The 12263-nt window shown below is 34.2% G+C and overlaps 1 non-coding gene across 1 annotated transcript; it reads left to right on the top strand.

Annotated features, from left to right (window-relative positions):
• The first annotated feature begins 7432 nt into the window (after positions 1-7432).
• LOC131178167 (small nucleolar RNA R71) lies at positions 7433-7540 on the top strand. Its single transcript, XR_009147297.1, has one exon. It is a non-coding gene; the product is annotated as a small nucleolar RNA R71 (small nucleolar RNA).
• Positions 7541-12263: the final 4723 nt, after the last annotated feature.

Genomic DNA, 12263 nt, shown 5'->3' on the forward strand with positions numbered 1-12263 from the left:
CATGTCTCTTTCTCAAATAAAAAAAAAAAAAAAACCTTGGACTGAAAAATTGAAAAAAAAACTTATTTAAGATTTTTAAATAGATTTAGTCTACTACATTAATTATTTATATTATCCTATATTATTTATATTTATTTATAATTATATTATCATAAAACAATTTTATTGATTTAATATAAACATTTTTCTTGTTCAATAGAATTGCGGAATCATTTCTAAATTTTTAGTTCCAAAAATATTTATCCTTTTTTCAGCCCCTTTTATTTGCCTTGTACTGATAAACTTATGATCACCTATATGCAATAATGTGAATGCTCTGCGTGAATAAATTCCTGATGCGTCCCAACCGCAAGTGCACGGGTCGTACAAGTAGTATAGAAAAATATCGATCCCACGAGGAGTCGTGTTAATGATTGAATTTTTGATATAAAAGTTGACTAAATCGAAGTATTTAAAGTAGTAAATTAATGGGTAATGGGATATGCAATTTAAATGTGCAAAATTAATATTCTATTCAATAATGTATTAATTAAACTAAAATTGCATCAAATTGAAGTAAGCAAGTTCAAATATGGCAATATTCAAAATGGCAAGTAATTAAATTCGATTAGAAATTAACAATGATAAAAAGGCGATTCCGGAGTTCGGGATTTCATATTCAAGCTATTTTGGGATTTTCCCTAGCTAGCCCAATCCATGAAATTTATGGGTTTAAAGGAGATTAATTCTAAAATCCTTTGAAAACTCTTTCGAGTGAGACAAAGAGTGCCTTAATTAACTTAATCCTACTTTCGTGGAGTTAAAATTAACCAAGACCCATTAGGTTCTTTAATCAATCTATTAAAACCCTCTTAACCCTTAGTCTATTTCTAGATCTAAGTTAATTAAGTCTAATTTCTTGATTAACTATCACTTGGTTTTCTCCTTTCGGTGCTTCAACCAAGGATTAAGAACATAACTTAATGGGGCCCTTCATTAAGCATGTGAATAAGCACACAAGAAATGGATTAAACCTCATAAATTCATTAAATTGGGACTAACCAGTTCAAATCCACAAAAATAACTAAAATATTACATCCCTTACTCGAATCAAAAGTAAACTACTCACTATCCATAATGATTACAAGATATGATGAGTTTAAATGGAAATAAAGCTTTAATCTAAGCTACGAAGTAAGAAATTAAATACTAGAAATGTAGAAAAATGTAAAGGAAGGAAGAAATCTGCAAATCTTGGTTAAAAATGGTGTGGAAGGTGAAAATGACTCCTCAAATTCTGCCTCTCTTCTCCTCTTCTTCTTTTCTCCTTGCCTCCCTTCTAAAATGAGAAAATGGGACTATTTATAGCATTTTTCTGACATGGAGCCCTAAAATGGTATGTTCTAGGAGGAATTATTTGAGGGAATCTCCTGCCAGCTCATTAATGAACTCTTCATGGATCGCATAAGTGGATCGCATAAGTTATGCAGTCCCTTATGCGCTTTTCACTGGTTCTGGGTCACTTATGCGAAGCTGCATGACTTGGTGCATAGGTTATGCACAATTTCGTGAATGTGCATAAGGGAGGCGAGAATGTGCATAAGCTATGCAGTCTCCTTATGCACATTTCGGCTGGTTCTGAAATAGTGATCTTTCTCCTTATGCAGATCTGCATAGCTTATGCAAGTTATGCACAGTTTGGTCAATGCATATTTCAGCTTGAAAACTTGTTTTTGACATCTTTTTGCTGTAGAAGACACTCCTTAATGGCAAAATTCTCTTTAGTCCTTCAAAAACACCATTTTTCCTACAAAACAAACTAAAAATTACAAATTAATCCAAAATTGACAATTATGGAAAACTAACTAAATAACTAATGAAATTAGCTAAAAGTGACTAATAATCAAATAAAATAGCTATGAAATTAAACCTAAATGATTATGCAAAATGTATGCATCAAATACCCCCAAACTCAAGCTTTTGCTTGTCCTCAAGCAAACTTTAAAATAAAATGCAAAAAATTTTTAGGGGTGCCTTATCCAAAGAACTATGAAAATCACCTATTAAAGTAACTTAACACACCTTCAGCCATACCAGCAATCCATATACCCATCCTTCAAAATGCAAAGAATCTAATGCTTATCCAAGCTTTCACCGCTTAGCCATCAAGTCAATTATCATTCAAAATCCCCAAACCAACAAATCAAAAGAGATAGTCATGCTCAAAAAGAATTCTAGGACAATTGATAACCAAAGTATCTCAACATGGAATGATAGAATTGAATGAATAGATGAATAGTTTTCCAATCTCATAGGCAAATTCCCTACTCCTATCTCCACTAATGTAGCAAGTACTATCAAGAGATCAAAGGTCTTTTTAGGGATGTAATGAGGCCATGGGGTTTAAAATGAGGCTAAGAAGAAAGATGGGTAAAAAGTATTCAAAGCATGAGAATATTTTCAATTTTTAAACATAAGGTACACTTCTTATTTTATTATAATTTTTTTCTTTTTCTTCTTTTTTTCTTTTTTTTTTTGTATATATGGAGGAGAGAAGTACACAATGAGAATTGTCAAGTGCTAGCATAGTTTACAAAACACATAAAAATGGAGGGACATTTTGATACTTTAGACTTGTATTTTGCATTTTCTTTTGATGATTGTCCCTAAAAATGCCACCCCCAAACTCATTTCTTTTAATACTTTGGGTGGATTTCTTTCATTTTGAATGGCAATAGTGAAAAGCACATATACTAGCACTTTTACAAGATGACAAGCACTTCTTCTCCCTTTTTTTGTATATTTTTTCTTTTTTTTATTTTATTTTATTTTTATTTTTTAGAAAGTGTACCTAATATTCAATATTATTCTCATGAAAAGGGTTGGAGTGTTTGGTTCATTGGCTAGGTAGCAATAAGGATTTCAAGAAAAATTAGGGATAAAAAGGCTCAAAGGGGTTTTCAAAGGTCAATTTTAATTAGGAAAAAGGGCCAAAGGTTTAAAATGAGAAGGTTTAAATCAAAGAATGCCTAATCATCTCTCTTTTCAAGTATAAGCTGATATTTCGCCTTGAAAGGTTTAGAAAATTTGTTCTAGGATTGGTGAGACATCATTTGACTACCTTATATCCAATAACTCCCTCTAAACACTCCAATCTCTAAAGGACTAGTTGGGTGGCTTTTTGGCTAAGAAGATATAGGCAAGGGATAGATACTTCAAAACTTTGCACCTCTTAGGAAACTTTCAATCCACAAACCCAACTAAAGGTAAGTCAAATCACTCTCATAGGCAACTTTTCAATACTCAAGGGATTTGGCAAAAGATTTTAATGCATGATGCATGATTCCTAAAAATGAGCAATGCATTAACTAAATGGAAGAAGTCTATTTGTGTGCAAAGTGTATAATTTCTAAGTGATGTATAATGTGTGTGTAAATGTGTTATGTATATGTATGTATGGATGTATATGTAAAATATTTACAATATATGTAAATGAAATGGGATGAGATGTTCCTATACTCAAAATGTAAAAAAAAAAAAAAAAAAAAATGAAGCAAAAATCAAAATGAATGTGCACCCCCAAACTCAAAATTAGACATTGTCCTCAATGTCTCAAGTAGTGCATTATCAAAATTCAAAGTAAAGAGAAATTACCAGGAATTGTGAAATTTAAGAGCAAAAGGAAAGAGTTACCTGGTATAGAGCAGATGAGAATTGAAGGAATAATGGTGATGCATAAGAGGCTGTACAGGTTATGCAGAGTAAAGTGCTGTCCAAAACATGTGCATAAGTAGGGTGCATAAGCCGTGCGGTTCTGCATGAGTGGCAATAAGGGTTGCATAGGCTATGTAAAATATTTGCAAAATTTTTTTTTTTTTTTTTTTTTGGTCATGCCGAAGTGCATAAGTTATGCACTCTCCTTATGCAAGTTTCGGTGACCCTTGAAATTTTGAGGAGCGAAGTCATGCGGGAGTGCATAAGTTATGCACTCCCCTTATGCATCTCTCGGCAGAAGTGGTTGTTCAGAAAATCGGGTCATGCAGAAGTGCATAAGTTATGCACTCTGCTCATGCACTGTTCGGCAATTTTTGGAATTTTGGGTTGGTGGTCATGCAGATGTGCATAGGTTATGCACTCTGCTTATGCACCCCTCGGCAAGTTTGAATTTTTGGAGTTCTTGGTTATGCGGAAGTGCATAACTTATGCACCTTCCTTATGCACCCCTCGGCAAGTTTGATTTTTCTGGGTTTCTGGTCATGCAGAAGTGCATAGGTTATGCACTCTGCTTATGCACCCCTCGGCAGAATTGGAAATTCAGAGTTTTTGGTTATGCAGAAGTGCATAGGTTATGCACTCTGCTTATGCAGACTTCGGTAGAGTTGGAAATTTAGAGTTTTTGGTTATGCAGAAGTGCATAGGTTATGCACTCTGCTTATACAGACTTCGGCAGAGAGAGAAAATGCAGAATTTGAAGTTGTGCAAATGTGCATAAGTCATGCACTCACCTTATGCAAGTTTTGACAGATATGAAATTTGACAAAATGAGGTTATGCAGAAGTGCATAAGCTATGCACTCTCCTTATGCACTTGCAATAAAGGTGGAAAATGGCAAGAATTGTGGTTATGCAGGATTGCATAAGCTATGCAGTTGCTTATGCACAAGTTAGCAAGATCAAGAATGCAATAGAACATGGATTGCAAGTGTGAAAAATACCCTAGAATGAGGAAATATAATTCCATGAAGCATAAACCATGAGAAGTTTCACCAAAAACACATCAATATATACAAAGTATATCAAAAAGGCATCACACAAGCATGTAAAAATGGATCCTACATAAAAGACCTTTGAGAACTATGCCATTTTAAGACAAATTCTGCAAATCAACATTTAGCACATAAAACTCCATAAAATTTGCATGAAGTTGCATCTAACCACAAATGATGAAATGAAGTCTCCAAGTTTTGCCAAGAAAATGCAGCATTTTTACCTTGAATCCTACAACCCAAAGAAGCTCAAAACTGTAAAAATGACTCACTTACCACCATATTAAGATTAAAATCACACATACTTAAAAGTCTCACACCCAACCTCACCAAAAACACAAGCCATCTGCTGCAAACACCCTCTTTGCTGCAGAATTTCTTCTTCCTCTCTGCATAAACCAGATTGCAGCTCAAGGACAGAATCTATCTGCTGCAGACTTTTCCTTTTCTGCAGATTGCATTTTTCCTCTGCAATAACCAGATTGCAGCTCCCAATAGTTCACCAGCCTTTCTTCATTGATATACATCTACAAGGGACAAGATTTAATAATGTCAAAAATTGAATTTGAGGAAATTTAAGATAAAAACAAAATTAATGAAAATGAAAGTAAATCAACAAAAGCAAAATAAAAGGACTTGGGATGCCTCCCAAGAGCGCTAATTTATAGTCCTCAGCTAGACTCTTTTCATGTTTCATGGTGGCTGAAATTGGAATTTGTTGCCTCTGTTTCCAATAGGTGCTTCAATGAATCTATACTTCATTTTCTTTCCATCACATGAGAAGATCCTTGTTGCTTTGTCTAAAAATCCGACCATTTCTTTCTTGACAACCTTTGGTGCATCTTTTTCTTTGAGAGATGGTTGCTTTACTTCACTTTTCTCCACTTCCTCAACTTGAAAGATTGGTGCCATAGGACAAGGTGGATTACTATTCAAATCTTGTGCAAATGCAGCCTCTTTTGGATTTTCATCATTGATACTCCCTTCATGGATAAGACAACTTTCAAGAGAAGCCTTCGGATAGCTCTTTCTAAAGTGCTCTTTTACTAACTCATCAACTATATCAATTCTCAAACAAGAGTCTACATCTTCATGTTGCTTCTTCTTATCATTGCCAATATTGAAGACTAACTGATCCTCTCTGATTCTAAGAGTAAGCTTTTCACCTTTCACGTCAATCAAAGCACCACCGTAGCCAGGAAAGGCCTCCCCAAAATGATTGGCATATGAGAATCCTCTTCCATGTCCAAAATGACAAAGTCAACTGGGATGTAAAATTTTCCAACCTTCAGTGGTATATTTTCCAAGATCCCTTCTGGATATTTAATTGATCTGTCTGCCAACTGAAGAGAAATGTGGGTTGGCTTAAGATCTCCCATGTTAAGCTTCTCATAGATGGAGAGGGGCATAAGGCTTACACTAGCCCCTAAATCACATAAAGCTTTTATAGAACATGATTCCCAATATGGCATGGAATTGAAAACTCCTGGATCCTTGAGCTTTGGAGGAAGTTTCCTTTGGAGGATAGCACCGCATTCCTCGATTAAGGCTCTGATCTCATTATCTTCATGTCTTATTTTTTTTGAGAGAATTTCTTTCAAGAATTTTGCATAAGAGGGCATTTGGGAAAGAGCATCGATAAAAGGCACATTTATATATAGCTTCTTCAAAACCTCTAAGAACTTCCCAAATTGCTTATCAAGCTTGGCTTTTTGAAATCTCTGTGGAAAGGGAAGCTGTGGCTTGTAAGGCTCTGGAGGTATATATTTCTCTTCTTTCTCTCCAACCTCCTCTTTACCTTTTCTTGCACTCCCTTTTTCACTCTTTTGTTTTTCATCTCCCTCAAAATCTTCCTCATTTTCTCTCTTTTCAACTTTTTCACTCTTCTCATTATGCACTATTTTACCACTCCTCAGTGTGATGGCATGACATTGCTCCCTTGGATTTTCTGTTTGACTAGGAAGTTTCCCCATAGAATTGGTACTTGATGAGCATGCTTGTTGTGCAACTGATTTTCCAAAGATCCTATTGTGTGTTTGCATTTGTTCCAGCCTTGCTTTCATCTCTCTCAACTCTTCATCACGCTTAATTTGATTAGCAAGAATTTGTTGTAATAAAGCCTCTGTGGTGGAACTTTGTTCTTGCTGTCTTGGTAAAGGTGCAGGATTTGCATTCTTTTGCTGAAAACTAGGTGGTGGTTGCCTAGGTTGTTGGTATTGATGCTCTTGTTGTTGTGATGGAAAGTTCTGAGTTGAAGCTTGATTTTGCTGATTCTCCCATGAAAAATTGGGATGATTCCTCCAAGCATATGAAGGATAATCTACTCCACAGCTCATTGTTCCTTCTGCATAAGTAACTTGTTGAGAACTTCCAGAGCATGATGATGAACTGACTAGCATACTTAAATCCTCCATTTTCTTAGCAAGGACATTAGTGAGTGCATCAAATTTGGCATTGATCATGTTGAATGGATCAAGCTCATACATTCCAGCAACTTGCCTTTTTTGAGTTGGAGTTGACCCTCTTGGACTACTCCATAGATGACTGTTCTTTGCTATTTTCTCTAATAACTCATAAGCTTCATCTTCATGCTTAATGATGAATTCCCCTCCAGTTTGAGCATCAATGATTCCTCTGATAGCAGGAGTGACATTTGTGTAAAAATTCTGGTTTATCATCCATTTAGGAATGGCATGATGTGGACATTGTCTCTCCAACTCCTTCCATCTCATCCATGACTCATAAAGAGTCTCATCTTCTCTTGGTCTAAAAGCAATCATTTGATTCCTCAACTCTTGAGTTTTTCCAGGTGGAAAGTATTGGGCAAGAAATACATCAGTGAGCTGCTCTGAATTTGTAATTGAGTTGTGAGGTAAAGAATCAAGCCAATCCAATGCTCTATCTTTCAAAGAGAATGGAAACAATTTTAGCCTTGCTGCATCATCAGATACTCCAGGTTGTTTTTGCATGTCACAAATCATAGCAAACTTCTTCAGATGTGTGTGTGGATTTTCAGAAGGATGACCCCCAAATTGAGAATTCTGAATCATTTGAAGGACTCCAAAATCCATCTTGTAACTATTTACATCAATTCTTGGTCTTGCTATGCTCTCTCTCAAGTCATCAAAACGAGGAAAAGCATGATCCATCATACTTCCCTAAATGATTAGCATTTACTACCTCTTCACCATGGGCTGCATTTTCATTATTTTGACCATTTCCAGCATTACCAACACCAATTCTAATTCTTTCATCAGCCATGTCTGCTTCTAATTCAGTTTCTCTCGAAGCTTCTTTCCTTTTTCTGGTTTCTTTCTTGTTGGCCTTACAAAATTTCTCAATTTCAGGATTGAACAGTAAGGTTGTGTCACTTGAGCTTCTAGCTCTTCTCATAAAAGATTAAAGTACCTGAAAAAGAACAAACAAACACAAAATGAAAAGATAACAAAGATAAAACTAAAAACAACTAAAATGATCAAGAATTCAATCTTAAACAAACAACTCCCCGGCAACGGCGCCAAAAACTTGATGCGTCCCAACCGCAAGTGCACGGGTCGTACAAGTAGTATAGAAAAATATCGATCCCACGAGGAGTCGTGTTAATGATTGAATTTTTGATATAAAAGTTGACTAAATCGAAGTATTTAAAGTAGTAAATTAATGGGTAATGGGATATGCAATTTAAATGTGCAAAATTAATATTCTATTCAACAATGTATTAATTAAACTAAAATTGCATCAAATTGAAGTAAGCAAGTTCAAATATGGCAATATTCAAAATGGCAAGTAATTAAATTCGATTAGAAATTAACAATGATAAAAAGGCGATTCCGGAGTTCGGGATTTCATATTCAAGCTATTTTGGGATTTTCCCTAGCTAGCCCAATCCATGAAATTTATGGGTTTAAAGGAGATTAATTCTAAAATCCTTTGAAAACTCTTTCGAGTGAGACAAAGAGTGCCTTAATTAACTTAATCCTACTTTCGTGGAGTTAAAATTAACCAAGACCCATTAGGTTCTTTAATCAATCTATTAAAACCCTCTTAACCCTTAGTCTATTTCTAGATCTAAGTTAATTAAGTCTAATTTCTTGATTAACTATCACTTGGTTTTCTCCTTTCGGTGCTTCAACCAAGGATTAAGAACATAACTTAATGGGGCCCTTCATTAAGCATGTGAATAAGCACACAAGAAATGGATTAAACCTCATAAATTCATTAAATTGGGACTAACCCAGTTCAAATCCACAAAAATAACTAAAATATTACATCCCTTACTCCAGAATCAAAAGTAAACTACTCACTATCCATAATGATTACAAGATATGATGAGTTTAAATGGAAATAAAGCTTTAATCTAAGCTACGAAGTAAGAAATTAAATACTAGAAATGTAGAAAAATGTAAAGGAAGGAAGAAATCTGCAAATCTTGGTTAAAAATGGTGTGGAAGGTGAAAATGACTCCTCAAATTCTGCCTCTCTTCTCCTCTTCTTCTTTTCTCCTTGCCTCCCTTCTAAAACGAGAAAATGGGACTATTTATAGCATTTTTCTGACATGGAGCCCTAAAATGGTATGTTCTAGGAGGAATTATTTGAGGGAATCTCCTTGACTCATTAATGAACTCTTCATGGGACTGCATAAGTGGACTGCATAAGTTATGCAGTCCCTTATGCAGTTTTCGGCTGGTTCTGGGTCACTTATGCGAAGCTGCATGACTTGGTGCATAGGTTATGCACAATTTCGTGAATGTGCATAAGGGAGGCGAGAATTTGCATAAGCTATGCAGTCTCCTTATGCACATTTCGGCTGGTTCTGAAATAGTGATCTTTCTCCTTATGCAGATCTGCATAGCTTATGCGGCAAGTTATGCACAGTTTGGTCAATGCATATTTCAGCTTGAAAACTTGTTTTTGACATCTTTTTGCTGTAGAAGACACTCCTCAATGGCAAAATTCTCTTTAGTCCTTCAAAAACACCATTTTTCCTACAAAACAAAGTAAAAATTACAAATTAATCCAAAATTGACAATTATGGAAAACTAACTAAATAACTAATGAAATTAGCTAAAAGTGACTAATAATCAAATAAAATAGCTATGAAATTAAACCTAAATGATTATGCAAAATGTATGCATCAATTCCCTACATTCTCTTGCCAATTCTCAATGCTGCAGTGACGTGCACTCTTGATTTTCCAATTGAAATAGTATTATATGTGTAATTTTCAGCTTCTATCGGATGACATGACAGCACATTAGACGTTTGATGCGTACTTCATAAGTATATAGGTCGTTCAAATAGTAAAGAAAAGATATCGTCCCACAGAGATTTATTGTTTGAGTACCAAACTATAAAAGTCACGACTATTTGGGTTATCAATAATTTGTGCTAAAAATAGAGTAAAAGATACAGAAAATTAAATTGAGAAAAATAAGGAAATTATAATGAAATAAGCAATTAAATTTATAAGTACTATACTAATTTACTAAAATTCCAGCAAGTAACTAAATATTTAATTAATTAATGGTAAAGATTGATTCAAGAGTTGAGGTTCATGAAGAAAATTTCATTGGGATTTAGATAGGCAAAACCAAGATCAAGGGAAATACAAGTTTGAAGGAAGTTGATTATAATTTCCTTTAATTTCTCTTTCAAACAAACTGAAGAGTGTTTTAAAGGAAACTAAACCCCATTCTCATGCGATGTTTAATTACCCTTTAAGCACTTTAATCAACTTGAAATTCCTCTTAACTTACTAGTTTATTTCTAACACTAGGTGATTAAGTTCATTATCTTGATTATCTATCATAGATTTTCACCTCTCGGTCCTTCAATCTAAGATTAAGAACAAAACCCAAGGGGTACTAACAATGGATATGTAAATAAGCACACAATATAAGAATCAAAACTTATATATACTAAAATCTGATTAAAACCATTCCAAATCTATAAATAAAACTTAAATCATTACACCCAACTCTGAAATCCCAAGTATCTACTCACCCATGCTTGTATTTACAAGTAGAAAATATGAAATGGAGTAAGAAAACATGAAAATAAAACTAAAAATAAAAGAACCCAGAAGAAGAGAATCCAAATCTCTAAAAATGGAAGCTAGAAACGTCACTCTGCAGGTGTCCTTCCTCCAGAAATGGCGTAGTTCTTTCTTTCCTTCTTCCTTTGATCTCTCTTTCTCCTTTTTGTAAAAATGAGAACATGATGCTTATATATCCCTTCAAACTTTGCCCTAAAAATGGTCTTTAAAGGGATAAAGAAAAAATGTGTAAAAGGTGTGAAAAGAGAAATTTTTTCTATGTCAGCAAATCTGCCAGCGCCATCCCACATGCCTCATGTTAATTTAAGTTATTTTCCACATGCCTCATGTTGATTCGGATGAAGAGCTTTTAGATTCTGCACGACCAGCTACACGGGACATGTTGAAGTCCCTGAAACTTTCAATGTCTTTTGTTCCAAAATATCTGTCTACATGACCCAGTGTTGAATCTACATGCCTCATGTAGATTCCTGCTAGCTGACTCTTTTCTTCACACGACCTTCAACACAGGGCATGTTGAAGCCTTTGAAAATCTCGACTGGTCTTCTTTTTTAGACAAATTTTCTTCATTTTTCACACTACTTTAAGCTTCCAAATCACTTTGAATTTCTTCTATATGCACCTTTCTGCCTTTAAACCTTATTAAAACCTATCAAAAATATTAAAATTCCAAAAATCAAATATAATGAAACTAAAATTAACAAATTAACTAAAAAAAGTATTAAAAGCATAAAATTACTAAACTAAAAAGGGTAAAATGGATGCAAAACTACCATAAAATACCTATATAAAATGGGTTTATCAAATTTCTCCAAACTCAAACATTTACTTGTCCTCAAGCAAATTAAAAATAATTATATGCAATTGGGGTACCTTTTTCTTAGATTCATGAAAATCACTCATCCAACCTCTCAAACTTACCTCTAGCCATCAACAAACCATATACCCATCTTCAAGGTATAAGGAATTCAATTCTCACTAAAGTTATCACTGCTTAGCCTTGGGTCAATTATTCATTCCATCAAACCCAAACCAATCAATTACATACAGAAATCATGCTCAAATAGGCTCTAAAACAATCCATAAACTAAAGTGTCTCAAATGATGATGGAAATAGTTAAATGAATAAATAAGGTGCTAATCCCATAGGCAAACCAACTAATCCAATCTCCACTAATGTAGCAAAACACAATCAAGAGATTAAAAGGACTTCTAATGATTGTAATGGGGCTAAGGGGTAATAATATGTCTAACAAAGAAAAGGTAAAAGGAAAGCAAAACATGAGAATAATTAAATTGTTAAAGAGATCAAGATACACTTTTCTTCTCTTTTCTTTTTTATTATTTTTTTTAAGAATCAAATGGGAGGAAGAACTTTACAATAAATCACCAATGCTAGCATACAATTTTTGAACTCTTTTAGGGACTACATAAATAACATTGAATTTTGCATTGCAATTGTCC

This window comes from Hevea brasiliensis, chromosome 2, assembly GCF_030052815.1.
Source record: "Hevea brasiliensis isolate MT/VB/25A 57/8 chromosome 2, ASM3005281v1, whole genome shotgun sequence".
Classification (NCBI taxonomy): domain Eukaryota; kingdom Viridiplantae; phylum Streptophyta; class Magnoliopsida; order Malpighiales; family Euphorbiaceae; genus Hevea; species Hevea brasiliensis.